At 43.1% G+C, this 15,718-nt stretch overlaps 1 protein-coding gene across 1 annotated transcript in view; it reads right to left on the bottom strand.

Annotated features, from left to right (window-relative positions):
• Window positions 1-6,884, bottom strand: part of SOX9 (SRY-box transcription factor 9) — a 53,569-nt gene extending 46,685 nt beyond the window's left edge. The window contains exon 1 of the mRNA XM_030208525.1: window positions 6,781-6,884. The gene's annotated coding sequence lies outside the window, so the exon portion shown is untranslated. The remainder of the gene's footprint in view (window positions 1-6,780) is intronic.
• Window positions 6,885-15,718: the final 8,834 nt, after the last annotated feature.

Below are 15,718 nucleotides of genomic sequence, written 5' to 3'. Positions count from 1 at the left end.
TCCAGGGCCGCCGAGAGACTAGGCCGGGCCCGGGGCAAGGCCGCCCCGCCTCTGCACCCCCGCTGCTGCCGCCCCCCGTCGCTCCCCCTGCCGCTGCCACCCCCCGTCGTTCCCCCCGCCGCTGCAGTCCGCGGTCTCACCTGCCTGCCTCCATGGCTCCGGGCCCCCTTCATTCAAAGCGGCAGTCACAGATCGCGGCTCTTCTGGCCTTCCCTCCCTGTGTCCCGCCCTCGTCTGATGTAACTTCCGGTTTCTGCAAGGGTGGGACACAGGGAGGGAAGGCCAGAAGAGAGGCGATCTGCGACTGCTGCTTTGAATGAAGGGGGCCCGGAGCCGTGGAGGCAGGCAGGTGAGACCGGGGACTGCAGCGCCGGCGGCCTGACCCCGGCGCTGGGCCCCCCTTGGAGGCCCGGGCCCGGGGAATTTTTCCCCCCCTGCCCCCCCTCTCGGCGGCCCAGTCTCCTTCATATTTCCTTCCTTGATCTAACACCACCCTACCTGCGCTGGCCAGAAGCAAAAATAAATTAGTGTAAAGTGGGGCCTTCTAGCACAGACTGGGTTCAAGCGCTATCATGCCCCACCCCCTTCAATGCGATCTTCCTTTTGGATGAGGTGAAATTCAGCAGAGCTTGAGCACGGGCTTGTGATGAAAGGCCTAGTACTGCGTTGACAGGAGTTTTGTATTTCAACTCTTCAGCTGAGCTGGAGCTGTGCCACCACCCCTTAAATTCTGCTGCGCTAGTTAGACACCCAGGACTGAATTCTATAAATGGCACCTAAGAAATTGGTGCCGAAAAATGCACTAAGCGATATTCTGTAAACGGCGCTTAAAGTTAGGCACCGTTTATAGAATAGTGTTGAGCTCTGGGAACTGTGACTAACATAGTAGATGACGGCAGGAAAAGACCTTCATGGTCCATCTAGTCTGCCCAAGAAGATAAATTTATATGTGCTAATTTTTGTGTATACCTTACCTTGATTTGTATCTGTCATTTTCAGGGCACAGACCGTAGAAGTCTGCCCAGCACTAGCCCCGCCTCCCAACCACCAGCTCCGCCTCCCACCATCTCGGCTAAGCTTCTGAGGATCCCTTCCTTCTGAACAGGATTCCTTTATGTTACTTTTAGTTATGGCCATTTAAACCAACAAAACCATGGTGTAAATCCCCGGACCTAAATTAGGCGGAAATTCCTTGAATTCTATAACAACGCGCATAAATTGAAGGAACACCCCGATCCGCTCATGACCCTCCCATAACCTCACCCCCTTTTTGGACCCATGTGTAAAATTTATGTGCGTACATTTTAATTAAAACCAATTAGCACCAATAAGTGCTTGTTAAAATTTAAATTATCGGCGCTAATTGGCTTGCTAGTCAATTAAATTGCGTGTGCAATATAAAGCACCATCTATAGTATTTAGGGGCTAGTCTTCCTAGTGGTAGGGCTGGCCCTGTGAAAATGGAGCTGGGATAAAGTTACTCAAAATTATGTTCACACTTTCCAAAAATACTAGGACTAGGGGGCATGCGATGAAGCTACAATGTAGTAAATTTAAAACGAATCGGAGAAAACTTTTCTTCACTCAACGTGTAATTAAACTCTGGAATTCGTTGCCAGAGAATGTGGTAAAGGCGGTTAGCTTAGCGGAGTTTAAAAAAAGGTTTGGCTGGCTTCCTAAAGGAAAAGTCCATAGACCGTTATTAAATGGACTTGGGGAAAATCCACTATTTCTGGGATAAGCAGTATAAAATGTTTTGTACATTTTTGGGATCTTGCCGGGTATTTGTGACCTGGATTGGCCACTGTTGGACACAGGATGCTGGGCTCGAAGGACCTTTGGTCTTTCCCAGTATGGCAATACTTATGTACTTATGTAGGGTTTATTGTATCACCTTTTGTACCAGACATAGATTGGGGAAAGGCTGTAAGAAAAATTCAGGGGCCCTTTTACTAAGCCACATAGTTGCGTACGTGTGCCCTTTGCATATCAGTTTTGAGCTACCACCCAACTACTGCATGGCCCAGGCAGTAATTTCATTGTTTACGTGCATCCACTAAACACGCTAACCGGACAGTAATCGGCATTGTACGCGTGTAGACCATTACCACCTGGTTAACGCATGAGACCTTACCGCTAGGTCAATGGGTGTCGGTAAGGTCTGAGGCCCAAAATGGATGCGTGCCAATTTTTATTTTGCCACATGTCCATTTTTGGACCCTGGATGGCTGTCTGGCTAGGTTCGTATGCAAATGAGCTACTACGTAATCGGCTCGCCTGCAGTCTTCCCTTTCATTCCCTCTCAGTGTCCCGCCCTCGCGGAAAGAGGAAATTACGTCAGAGGAGGGCGGGACAGTGAGAGGGAAGGAAAGGAAAGGTTGTAGGCAAGCCGAGCCTGCTGCCGCTGCGACTTGAGGTAAAATAAACGTTTTTAAGGCAGGGCGGCAAGAAGGAAAGGAAGGCTGTTGTAGGAGAAGAGGCAGGCAGGTGAGGGCTGGGGTTGAATTGGAACTCGGGTGTTTAAAAGGGGGGCAGGTGGGGGCTGGGGTGAGTCACTGGACATGGATAGGATGGGAGGGGAGAATCGCTAGACATGCGATCAGATGATAGCCTTGCTAGGGCCGTTTCATTTTTCACAAAACGGGCTTTTTTGCTTGTACTAGATACCCAAACTGACACCAGTTACATGTATAACCTACAGGCCCCCTAATGTATTTTTTAAATGGATGACTGCGACAAATATGTGTAAAGACTTTTACAAACCACTGTACATCTTTTATTCCACAAAAAAGCATGTCTGTCTCATTGATCCCAGCTGCATGTAATGAGTAATGTACCAGAGAGATATGTGACTCAGTTTTAGAGTTACTGAACACTTATGTAAGCAAGTGATCTGATGACTCCATAATTCAAGAAGTGTCTATAGATCAGATCTGTGGTCATATTTCTATTTACCTTGCACTTTTTAATTTTTTTCCTTCCTGGAGTTCTGGTTCTTGACCCTGATGCCAGCTTTCCATAAGGAAAGTACAATTGAGGGCAAGACCCTTAGATCTCTCCGGTCTGTCTGCCTCCAAACAGGATTCTGATCACTATTTGGGTGCAATTTTGAAATTTTATTACCCAAATAGAGCTTTCAGGTCTGAAAGTATATCTCGTCTGATGATTACAGCCTTGAGGAAAATTTATTTTGAGGAGACTAGGCAGATGGCATTCTCAATCGCAGGACCAGTATTTGCTTCCTATAAGTACATAAGTATTGCCATACTGGGAAAGACCAAAGGTCCATCGAGCCCAGCATCCTGTTTCCAACAGTGGCCAATCCAGGTCACAGATACCCGGCAAGATCCCAAAAATGTACAAAACATTTTATACTGCTTATCCCAGAAATAGTGGATTATCCTCAAGTCCATTTAATAACGGTCTATGATCTTTTCCTTTAGGAAGCCGTCCAAACCTTTTTAAAACTCCGCTAAGCTAACCGCCTCTACCACATTCTCTGGCAACAAATTCCAGAGTTTAATTACACGTTGAGTGAAGAAACCTTTTCTCCGATTCGTTTTAAATTTACTACATTGTAGCTTCATCGCATGCCCCCTAGTCCCTAGTGCAAATCAGAATAATAAATGATACCAGAAAATATTTTTTTTAAAAATGTTAAAACACATCTGTTTAGTGAGTCCTTCTGAATGAGGGCAGCAAGTACAGAGGCATGGGGCTTTCTCAATTTATTTTATGTTCAGGTTAGGGTGAGCTATTAAGCAATATAGATTTATATGCTTTCTGTTGGTTGGATTTTTTTTTTGATTGATTTTGTTGTTTCTGTTATTTTTTGTATTTTAATATTAATTTTAGGATTATGTTTGTGACCTTTGGAACCCCCTTAGGTAAATAGGTGGAATATAAATAAATTAAACTAAATTAATCTAAACTTACTGAGCTCAGAGCTTCAATCTCTCTTTCTCTAGGGATCCTCAGTACTTATCCCAGCTTTCTACAGTCCTTTTACCATTTTGGTGTCTATCAGAAAAAAAAAACTGGAAGGCTATTCCACCTGTCTAGTCCCTTCTCATGGTGCACACACAAAGCTCATAATCACAGCGATATAACAGCCACTGGTGGTTTTAATTATTTTTTTGTATCACAGGTGATATTCACTCAGATGTTATAGACATTAGTCAATGACTTACTGGCCCTTTTACTAAAGGGTTGCCACACGGCAACCCCAAACTACCACCGGTCCAATGCAGATGCTACGGTCGTCCTGCCCCCAGAAAACTTCCATTTCCAGCACTAGAGGAAATATTGAAAAAAATATTTCCACAGGGAGTTTACCCGGTGATAATCAGGCAGCATCATGCACTGCCCAGTTATTTTTTTTTTTATTTTGTTTATTAGAATTTATTTACTGCCTTTTTGAAAGAATTCACTGAAGGCAGTGTACAGTAAGAATAAATCAAACACAAGCAATAGACAATTACAGCAGTAAAAATATTCAAATAACAATATAAAGTATGGCATAGTTACTACTTACAATACGTAATAGAACATTTTAATTGACAGTGTACGGTATAAGCGAAGACGGGTTAGCACGGGAGCCCTTTCCGTCACCTCAGTGGGTGGTGGTCAGTGCTCTTACCACACGGCCATTTCATTTTTTGGCTATTTTCACGCGCTGCGGTAAAATGGGCCCTGAGCACAGCAAAAACGTCCGCCACCGTTAGCGCAGGGCCCCTCTTCCCTGCAGCTTAGTAAAAGGGCCCCTTACTTAATTGTCGCAAAGTGTAGCAAAATCCTGAATATCTCATCTTTTATTTTTCATAAAGGCTTAAAGACGTTTATACCCTTATATGACGTAAATAATGATTTGGAAATTTGTTTTATGAAGAACTTTTATTAATGATGTTACTGCTAAATTTATTTCGTTTGCTTAGATTTTAATGTTTTTAAAACTTTTTTGTGTGTAAACCATTTTGATCTTGGTCACACAAAAATGTCATAAACACATAAATAAATACATCTCTTTAAAGAGCTCTTTCTTCGACTTTAGTGGCAAGAAATGAGTCTAAGGGTACTTTTACTAAGGTGCGTTAATGGATTTAGCACTCGCTAATGAATTAGGGTGTGTTAAGCGCCATGCAGCCCATAGGTATAAAATGGATTGCGCAGCATTTAGCGTGTGCGAAATCCGTTAGCAAACCTTAGAATAAGGACCTCTAAGTGTTATAGTAAAGCTTTTAAAAGATATTCCATATTACAACATTTTTATATTGTTTAAAAAAAAAATCTTTTGAAAACAATACAAAAATGTTGTAATAGGGAACATCTCTACATGTCCTTTTTTGGATTCTTTAATCCTATGGGTAAACGTTTCTTTGTGTGCTATAAACGACTAAATAGCAAAGCAGTAAAATCCTTAAACGTGCCCAATGATTTTGGTCTGTTTACCGGTGCTGTGGTAGCCGTGTTAGTCCACTTTTCAAGGTAGTAAATAGAAACAGAAAAGAAAATAAGATGATACCTTTTTTATTGGACTAACTTAATACATCTTTTGATTAGCTTTTGAAAGTTTCCCTTCTTCTTCTACAAAAACTCTTAAATCATCTAGATAAAATATGTTATAATTGTAGAGGATAAACCAAAACCTTTACTGCAGAAAACATTTTTTTCCCTTTGTTTTATCTTTTTATATATTTTTTTTAAAGTAGGTTTTTAAGTTTTTACCCTATTGAGGCTGAAGAATGACCGTCTTTCATAATCCCCTTTTAATGACTGCTAATGTTTACCTCCCGTTTTGTGGAGAGTTTGGGGGGGGGGGCATGCAGCACTGTTTATTTTTTCTGGTAGGAAAACCCTCCTATCTGTGACCCCCTTTCCTGAAGATCTGTTCCTATGCTTTCCTGCTTGATAGATTTTAAAGACCATCCAGAGAGTTTCCTTTGGCACCAGCTCAGTTCTGAGCAAAGATTGAAATAGTCATTGGTCAAAGGATGATGAGATCATCTCGGGACTTTGAAAATATTTTTGAAAACTGTTAATTCTGTATTTTACCTAAGATTTCCCTGTAAATGTATCATAAGATACAATTCACTTAAATATGTTTTTTATGCAGCCTTCACAGTTGGCATCCTTTGTTGCCTCAAAAAGGGTTGAGATAGCTCAAATATAAGAAAAATTGTTTGTCCTTAGTTCTAGGTGTTTATCCTTTGAATTTGATTTTCCTTTTCTCCTCAGTTTGATTATCTTGGAATCCAACATTATGTGGACTTGAGTATCATTAATGGGTTATAAATTGTTCTTGTATAATTTTCCTTTGATACTGTTCTTGAGCAAGTGTTAATTCTTGATAATGTAAGAAAAAAAAAAGAGAAAAATTGTTAATTCGGATCAGGATTGGACACTGTTTGCACTGAGTCCTCCAAAGCAGCAGAGAGTTTCTAATTTTTCTGTGTGATAACTGCATCTCATTCACTCCCAGCCTGGCCATCAGTGCATGCTTTTTCCCAAGCTGCAAAATGATTGGCTGTTGAAAAAAAAAATATATATATAGTTTGTTGTCCATTTGAGAAATCCACAGGCAGAGTTTCCAGATCAGGATAGAAAAAGTTAAAATATATACACATAACTTGTGCTAAACACATAAAAAAAAATAGCATTGCCCTTTCAGAGTCTGATATTAAACATTTCCTAAGGGAAAATAGAAAACACTATCCGTGAGCATTGCAAAACTGACAGAGAACCGTCAGCATTAGAAATCAAAGCAAGCACTTTGACTTGTACCTTTGCAGAGGGTCGGCAGTTCTTCCATCTTATCTCTCTGCCTGACGGACGCCCGAGGAAGATGCTGATCCACAGCACCGGCTGAGAATCGTCTCTCACATGCACTGCTGACTATTCCCCTATACTTAAGATGAATCCAAACATTGGGGATATTAGTTTTCTCTGCCTACTCTTATCTGTGCTTTGTGTGGTTAATATTCCGCACTCCTTTGGCAGAGGCTGAAAGAGGGTATTGTTAATCCGTCACAGCGTGGGTCAGATCCTGCATTTTCTTAGTATCACAAGATGACGGTGACGTTCTTGTAAGACTGACTTCTTATGTTATTTAGAACTGATCATTACTGTACAATATGGGACAGCAGTCAGCCTGGGAAATTTGACTTTGTTATTAAAACGGAAAGAAACAGGACTGTGGACTGTTTTCTTTTTCTTTAGTTGCAAGATCAGCAGATTCCCCCCCCCCCCCCCCCCCCCCCCCACCCCCCCCCCCCCCCCCCCCCCCCCCCCTCAAATCGGAGCTATTAGCATGCACTCAACCACAGGTAAGAAGACATTTCATGGCCTCCGTCTGACTTGAAAGTCCATCTCAAAGACAACCTGAAAAGAAGAAGGTTCCAAGAAGAACTAATATAATCTGTTTTCTGGCCCTGGTGAATTCAAAATAAATTACCCCTGTCAAGTATTGCAAGCTGGCTTTTCTTTAGAAAGTGGCTAAAAAGGAACTGTTTGCAAGTGGCAGTGGGTACACTAGATCTTCACAGCACTACAGGGGGAAGTTATCAATGTGGGTTACTGTTAAGTTGGGCTATTTTAGCACACGGTCTCATCGTATAAAATGGGACCTGTGCTATAGTAACCTGACTTCAATGATAACTTCCCCCCTTAGTATGCAGAGTTTCAGCCTCTGGTAACTAGAGCTAATATTGTGATGTCATAATGCTTCCTTCCATCAATGCCTAAGAGCCAACCTCATCAGTGATGTCACAATGGCTTGACTGCCCTATACTTGGCTTAATTACATATAGCAGTGATTTAACCAGAGCTATATTGTGATGTCATAATGCCTCATTTCACAAATGTCTGAGCCAACCTCATCAGTGATGTCACAATGGCTGTGCTATACTTGGCTCACTTTTATTACATATAGCAGTGATTTAACCAGAACTGATACTGTGATGTCATAATGCCTCATTCCACCAATACCTGAGCCAAACTCATAGTAACATAGTAACATAGTAGATGACGGCAGAAAAAGACCTGCACGGTCCATCCAGTCTGCCCAACAAGATAACTCATATGTGCTACTTTTTGTGTATACCCTACTTTGATTTGTACCTGTGCTCTTCAGGGCACAGACCGTATAAGTCTGCCCAGCACTATCCCTGCCTCCCAACCACCAGCCCCGCCTCCCAACCACCGGCTCTGGCACAGACCGTATAAGTCTGGCCAGCACTATCCCCGCCTCCCAACCACCAGTCCCGCTTCCCACCACCGGCTCTGGCACAGACCGTATAAGTCTGCCCAGCACTATCCCCGCCTCCCAACCACCAGCCCCGCCTCCCGATATTGACTAAGCTCCTGAGGATCCATTCCTTTGGCACAGGATTCCTTTGTGCTTATCCTCATCAGTGATGTCACAATGGCTTGACTGCCCTATACTTGGCTTACTTTTATTACATATAGCATTGATTTAACCAGAGCTATATTGTGATGTCATAATGCCTCATTCCACCAATGTCTGAGCCAACCTCATCAGTGATGTCACAATGACTTGATTACTCTATACTTGGCTCACATAGCAGTGATTTCCATTTATGACATTTCTTATTTCTTTAAGGGGAGAAGTTATCAACATGGGCTACTGATAAGGCATATTATTTTACTGTTAACCCAATTATTAGTAACTAGCCCCCCCTGTTTACTAAGCCGCATGACCATTTCAGGTGGGAGCACTTAGGTAAGGGCTTCTGTGCTAACCTGGTGGTACCTGGGCAGCGTGCAGCGCTGCCTGATTACCGTTGGGTAAGTATTGGCAATATAAAAATAGAAACTATTTTTGTCATGCTGGAAATGGCATGCGCTGGGGGTGGGAACTACCGTTGAGCTCCTGCGGTAGCTCCGGATTGGTGGGTGGCAAGCCTGTTGTCACACATTAGCCCTTTAGTATAAATGCTATCCTTTCACCTGTAAATGCTGGTGCCCAAGTTAGGTGCTCTGAGGTTGTATTTTATAACTACACGTGCAACTTTACGGAATGCCCTGACATGTCCCCTTTGAGTTATGTGCTAGTAGAGTTAGGCACCGTGCCTTCTAGGATAGTGCACAGCCAGAAGTACATGCAAACTTTAATGAGCACTAATTAACTTCAATAATCGGTTCAATTTCTGATATATTAAGGGCGCGGTACTCAATTAACTTGAATGTATATCTTGGACATGCAAAACTGGGCACCATATATAGAATCCTTTAAATTCAGGGGAATAGTGTTTAATAACAGAGTACAATCCCATTCACCATATATCACCAGTGTACTCCAATGATAAATAAATCATTATTTAATTATTACTAATACATGTACATGCATTATCAACAAACACTACTACTACTACTACTACTTAGCATTTCTATAGCGCTGCCAGGGTTACGCAGCGCTGTACAAGTTTCACAAGGGGAAGGACAGTCCCTGCTCTGGAGAGCTTACAATCTAAAGGTTACAAACTATGTAGTCAGTGTAGGTAGCTTAGGTAGCTTAGTCCAGAACTCACTTCCTCCAACTTCACATGCTTTCATGCACTCCTATTCATACTTCATAACCACAATACTCAAACCTAAATCACAAACATAGTTATCAATCATTGTGCTATAAGACCTAAATAACCAGTTTCATTTGGCTTCAAATTGTTTGTGAAAAATTATCCAGCTGTAGTAACAGACGTAAGTTCAGAGCGGAAACACAAAAAGTGTGATGCTCTCTGTTTAATGATGGCGGAACATAGGTAACATTTTTTTTGAAATAACAGTTACCTATGTTCCGCGTCACACTTTCTGTGTGACGCACCTGTTCAAGGAGACTTACAAAAACAATCCTCCTTAATGGCTTGATTCCTAATCTATACCAGAACCAACCAATACTGATCCCTTCTAATTTGATTATTTTAATCATATTATCGTTATTGAACATTATATCTTATCCTGCTCTCACTTACATGTTACTAGTAAAAAAGGCCCGTTTCTGACACAAATGAAACGGGCGCTAGCAAGGTTTTCCTCAGAGTGTGTATGTTTGAGAGAATGTATGTGAGAGTGACTTTGAGGCATATTTTCAAAGCACTTTGGGAGACTAAGTTCCATAGGTTTCTATGGAACTTTGGGAGGCTAAGTGCTTTGAAAATGAGCTTGTTTGTGTGTGAGAGAGAGTGAATGTGCGAGTTTGTGTGTGTGAGAGAGAGAGAGTGAGTCTGGGTGCGAGTGTGTCTGTGAGAGAGAGTATGTTTTTGTGAGAATGAGAATGTGTGCAAGTGCGTATGTGAGACACAGTGTGAGAGAAAGAGAGTGTGTTTCACACAGATGCAGTGTGTGCGAGAGAGAGTGTGTGTGAGACACAGACTCTCTGTGAGACTGAGTGTATGAGACCAAGAGAGTGTGTGAGTGACAGTGTGTGAGTGAGAGAAAGACATTGACTGTGAGAGAGAGTGTGTGAGAGAGCGAGTGTGTGTGTGACAGAGATACCTCCCCCCCTCCTCTCTGGTGTCAGGCCCCCCTCCCTCCCTCTCTCTGGTGTCAGGCCCCCCCCCCCTCTCTCTCTGGTGTCTGAGCATTACTGTTCAGGACGCTGAGCTCTGGCTGTGCTTCAAGGAACTGACCAATCCTATTTAATAGAAGCACCTCCAACATTCTGAAGCCGAGAAAACTCGTGTGGTTGGTCACCTCTGCTTGTGACGAACCCGGAAGTATGTGATGTCAATTCAGGAGATGGATACAGAGAGCAGGAATGCTCAGCCCTGCAGTCAGCTTCAGAATGTTGGAGGTGTGTTTTATTATATAGGATGTGTTATCTTTTTATTTACCCTATTTACCTGATACTCTTGCACATTAATTGTAACAATATGCGGAACCTCTTACTCTGTTAATGGTGATGCCATTGCAACATAATGTAAGCCACATTGAGCCTGCAAATAGGTGGGAAAATGTGGGATACAAATGCAGCAAATAAATAAATAAATAAGTATGCTGATATACGTGCATATTTACAAACCTATATGCAGTTATTTACATGTACTTGAGAGCAGGCGTAAATGTCCAGTCCTTCATTCAAGTATGATTTCTGCCACTTACGATTCATTTTGCCAGAATGGTATTCAAGAAGGCATGCAAGAAAGGGTTCATTTCCCTTCTGAGACCAAAACACTTATGAAAATTTACAAGGGGGTTAAAAGGCAGCTCAAGTATTCAAAGTGACACTTTGTGGTCATTGTTCTATGTCTGAGGAAGAACGGGGGTACTGGACCTTCTCTCTCTCTCAAGTTGATCGAAAGGTTTAGGCAGGAGAGTCCCGTGTACATACCTGTGATTTTAAACAGCAGAACAAGAAGAAATGACCCAACTGTAATAAAGCTGCCATACATATATGATTTTGTCATTTATTAATAAATAAAAATAAAACATGAAAATGAATATAAGGGCTAACTTGTTGACTAGCTTTTGGAGGTCGTAATCTGCTTCTTCAGGTTAGAACAGCATCTGATGCAACCTTGTGTTTTGGGAAGGGGGGCAATGTTGTGGGCTTTAGGATGGCTGTTTGTACCAAAACAGTCTTGCTCACAACATATTGGTCTCATCTTCAATAAACAGCAGCTGGTTCCTGGATTAGGAAGAAATCAATCTGATTTGGATGGAAAGGATTTTTCCATCAAGCAAGCACAAGTCAAAATTCCATTGAAAAGAAGGAATGTTTTGGTAAGGAATTCACCCATCTAGGATAACGATGGCATGATTTATGAACTAAAGGGAGCCCAACTAAATAATTAGTGCAACATTATTGTCGATTTCCTTTCCAAGGGCCCTAGGCAGGAAAAGCGCAGGGAAGATCCGCACACAACTTCAATTGAGCACCGTTAAGTGGCCAATGGTTGCCAATTTCTTCATTAAGTTGTGCATGAATCTTGGATCCGAGTGCAAATTCCACTGTCCAACGTTGCGCCCTGGATTCTCTATAGATCGCAATGTTGGGCAGTGGAATTTGCACCTGGATCCAAGATTCACGCACAATTTAATGAAGAAACTGGTAACAATTGGCCACTTAATGGTGCTCAATGGAAGTTGTGTGTGGATCTTCCCTGCGCGCTATTCCATATCTTGGCACCTAATTTTTCTCACGTGCAACCAAAAAAGAGATGTGGCCATGGAAGGATCTTGGGCGTTCCCAAAAGTTAGGCAGCAAGTTATGGAATAGTGCTGATCATGCCTAACTTTGGTCACCAGACTTACACCTGTTTCTGTCAGGCATAAGTCCAGCACCCAAAGTTAAGCAAAACTTGTGTGCTATGCCAGTATCATACAATAGTCGGGCACCCTTTATAAAATAGGGGCTCAGTGCCAATGTTTTCAGCACCTAACTCTTGGCACTATTTATACAATTTTCCCCATTATGGATCGAAATTCTTGTCCTATCACAGAACAGCATCCTTCCTCACTACAAAACTGGAACTTAGATTTGGTCTTGTAACCTGTTGACTCCAAGTCATGAACTCCAACTTATTGGGAAAGGAGTCACTCCCATTAACTATAGAAAAGGTGATTACGACAAAATGAGAAAAATGGTGAAAAAAAGACTGAAAGGAGCAGCTCGCAGAGTAAAAAACTTGCATCAGGCGTGGATGCTGTTTAAAAACACCATCCTGGAGGTTCAGGACAAATATATTCCACGTATTAGAAAAAAGGGAAAAAAGACTAAACGTCAGCCGGCGTGGCTAAACAGTAAGATAAAGGAAATCATTAGAGCCAAAAAACAATCCTTCAGAAAGTGGAGAAGAGAACCAACTGAAAGTAACAGGATAGATCATAAGGAATGCCAAGCCAAATGCAAAGCGGAGATAAGGAGGGCAAAAAAGGACTTTGAGAAGAAATTAGCGTTGGAAGCAAAAATACATAGTAAAAATTTTTTTAGATACATTAAAAGCAGGAAACCGGCCAAAGAGTCGGTTGGGCCGCTGGACGAAAATGGTGTTAAAGGGGCGATCAAGGAGGACAAAGCCGTAGCGGAGAAATTAAATGAATTCTTTGCTTCGGTCTTCACCGAGGAGGATTTGGGGGGGACACCGGTGCCGGAAAGAATATTTGAAGCGGGGGAGTCGGAGAAACTAAACAAATTCTCTGTAACCTTGGAGGATGTAATGGGTCAGTTCAGCAAGCTGAAGAGTAGTAAATCACCGGGACCTGATGGTATTCATCCCAGAGTATTAATAGAACTAAAAATGAACTTGCGGAGCTACTGTTAGAAATATGCAATCTGTCCCTAAAATCGAGTGTAGTACCGGAAGACTGGAGGGTAGCCAATGTTACTCCGATTTTTAAGAAGGGTTCCAGAGGAGATCCGGGAAATTATAGACCGGTGAGTCTGACGTCGGTGCCGGGCAAGATGGTGGAGGCTATTATTAAGAATAAAATTGCAGAGCATATACAAAAACATGGACTGATGAGACAAAGTCAGCACGGATTTAGTGAAGGGAAGTCTTGCCTCACCAATCTAATGCATTTTTTTGAGGGGGTAAGCAAACATGTGGACAATGGGGAGCCGGTTGATATTGTATATCTGGATTTTCAGAAGGCGTTTGACAAAGTGCCGCACGAAAGACTCCTGAAGAAATTGCAGAGTCATGGAATCGGAGGTAGGGTATTATTATGGATTAAGAACTGGTTGAAAGATAGGAAGCAGAGAGTAGGATTGCGTGGCCAGTATTCTCAGTGGAGGAGGGTAGTTAGTGGGGTCCCGCAGGGGTCTGTGCTGGGTCCGTTGCTTTTTAATGTATTTATAAATGACCTAGAGATGGGAATAACTAGTGAGGTAATTAAATTCGCCGATGACACAAAATTATTCAGGGTCGTCAAGTCGCAGGAGGAATGTGAACGATTACAGGAGGACCTTGCGAGACTGGGAGAATGGGCGTGCAAGTGGCAGATGAAGTTCAATGTTGACAAGTGCAAAGTGATGCATGTGGGTAAGAGGAACCCGAATTATAGCTACGTCTTGCAAGGTTCCGCGTTAGGAGTTACGGATCAAGAAAGGGATCTGGGTGTCGTCGTCGATGATACGCTGAAACCTTCTGCTCAGTGTGCTGCTGCGGCTAGGAAAGCGAATAGAATGTTGGGTGTTATTAGGAAGGGTATGGAGTCCAGGTGTGCGGATGTTATAATGCCGTTGTATCGCTCCATGGTGCGACCGCACCTGGAGTATTGTGTTCAGTACTGGTCTCCGTATCTCAAAAAAGATATAGTAGAATTGGAAAAGGTACAGCGAAGGGCGACGAAAATGATAGTGGGGATGGGACAACTTTCCTATGAAGAGAGGCTGAGAAGGCTAGGGCTTTTCAGCTTGGAGAAGAGACGGCTGAGGGGAGATATGATAGAAGTGTATAAAATAATGAGTGGAATGGATCGGGTGGATGTGAAGCGACTGTTCACGCTATCCAAAAATACTAGGACTAGAGGGCATGAGTTGAAGCTACAGTGTGGTAAATTTAAAACGAATCGGAGAAAATTTTTCTTCACCCAACGTGTAATTAGACTCTGGAATTCGTTGCCGGAGAACGTGGTACGGGCGGTTAGCTTGACGGAGTTTAAAAAGGGGTTAGATAGATTCCTAAAGGACAAGTCCATAGACCGCTATTAAATGGACTTGGAAAAATTCCGCATTTTTAGGTATAACTTGTCTGGAATGTTTTTACGTTTGAGGAGCGTGCCAGGTGCCCTTGACCTGGATTGGCCACTGTCGGTGACAGGATGCTGGGCTAGATGGACCTTTGGTCTTTCCCAGTATGGCACTACTTATGTACTTATGTACTTATTCAATACAACTACCTATGGTAGCCAGGGCCAGTGCAAGAGTATTAGGTTCCTTTGATGAAACCTCTATCATTATCCTGCTTATTTTCGAAGGAGAAGGGCCCCCATCTTCCAACACAAATTGGGAGATGGGCGTCCTTCTCCTAAGGGCGCCCAAATCGACATAATTGAAAGTCAATTTTGGGCGTCCTCAACTGCTTTCCATCGCAAGGATGACCAAAGTTCAAGGGGATGTGTCGGCAGTGCACCGAAGGTGGACGGCATGGTTAAGAGATTGGTGTCCTCGGCCGATAATGGAAAAAAGAAGGGCGTCCCTGACGAGCATTTGGCCGACTTTACTTGGTCCCTTTTTGTTCACGACCAAGCCTCAAAAAGGTGCCCAAACTGACCAGATGACCACTGGAGGGAATCAGGGATGACCTCCCCTTACTCCCCCAGTGGTCACCAACCCCCTCCCACCCCAAAAAAAATTAAAAAACATTTTTGCCAGCCTGTATGCCAGCCTCAAATGTCATACCCAGCTCCATCACAGCAGTATGCAGGTCGCTGGAGCAGTTTTTAGTGGGTACTGCAGTGCACTTCAGGCACGCAGACCCAGGCCCATCCCCCCTACCTGTTACACTTGTGGTGGTAAATGGGAGCCCTCCAAAACCCACCCGAAACCCACTGTACCCACATCTAGCTGCCCCCCATTACCCTTTAAGGGCTATGGTACTGTTGTACAGTTGTGGGTAGTGGGGTTTGGGGGGCTCAGCACCCAAGGTAAGGGAGCTATGCACCTGGGAGCAATTTGTGAAGTCCACTGCAGTGCCCCCTAGGGTGCCCGGTTCGTGTCCTGGCATGTGAGAGGGGACCAATGCACTACGAATGCTGGCTC

The sequence above is a fragment of the Microcaecilia unicolor genome, chromosome 6 (assembly GCF_901765095.1).
Source record: "Microcaecilia unicolor chromosome 6, aMicUni1.1, whole genome shotgun sequence".
Classification (NCBI taxonomy): domain Eukaryota; kingdom Metazoa; phylum Chordata; class Amphibia; order Gymnophiona; family Siphonopidae; genus Microcaecilia; species Microcaecilia unicolor.
Note: the sequence above shows the minus strand (reverse complement) of the source record. Positions and strands in the feature narration are given on the sequence as shown.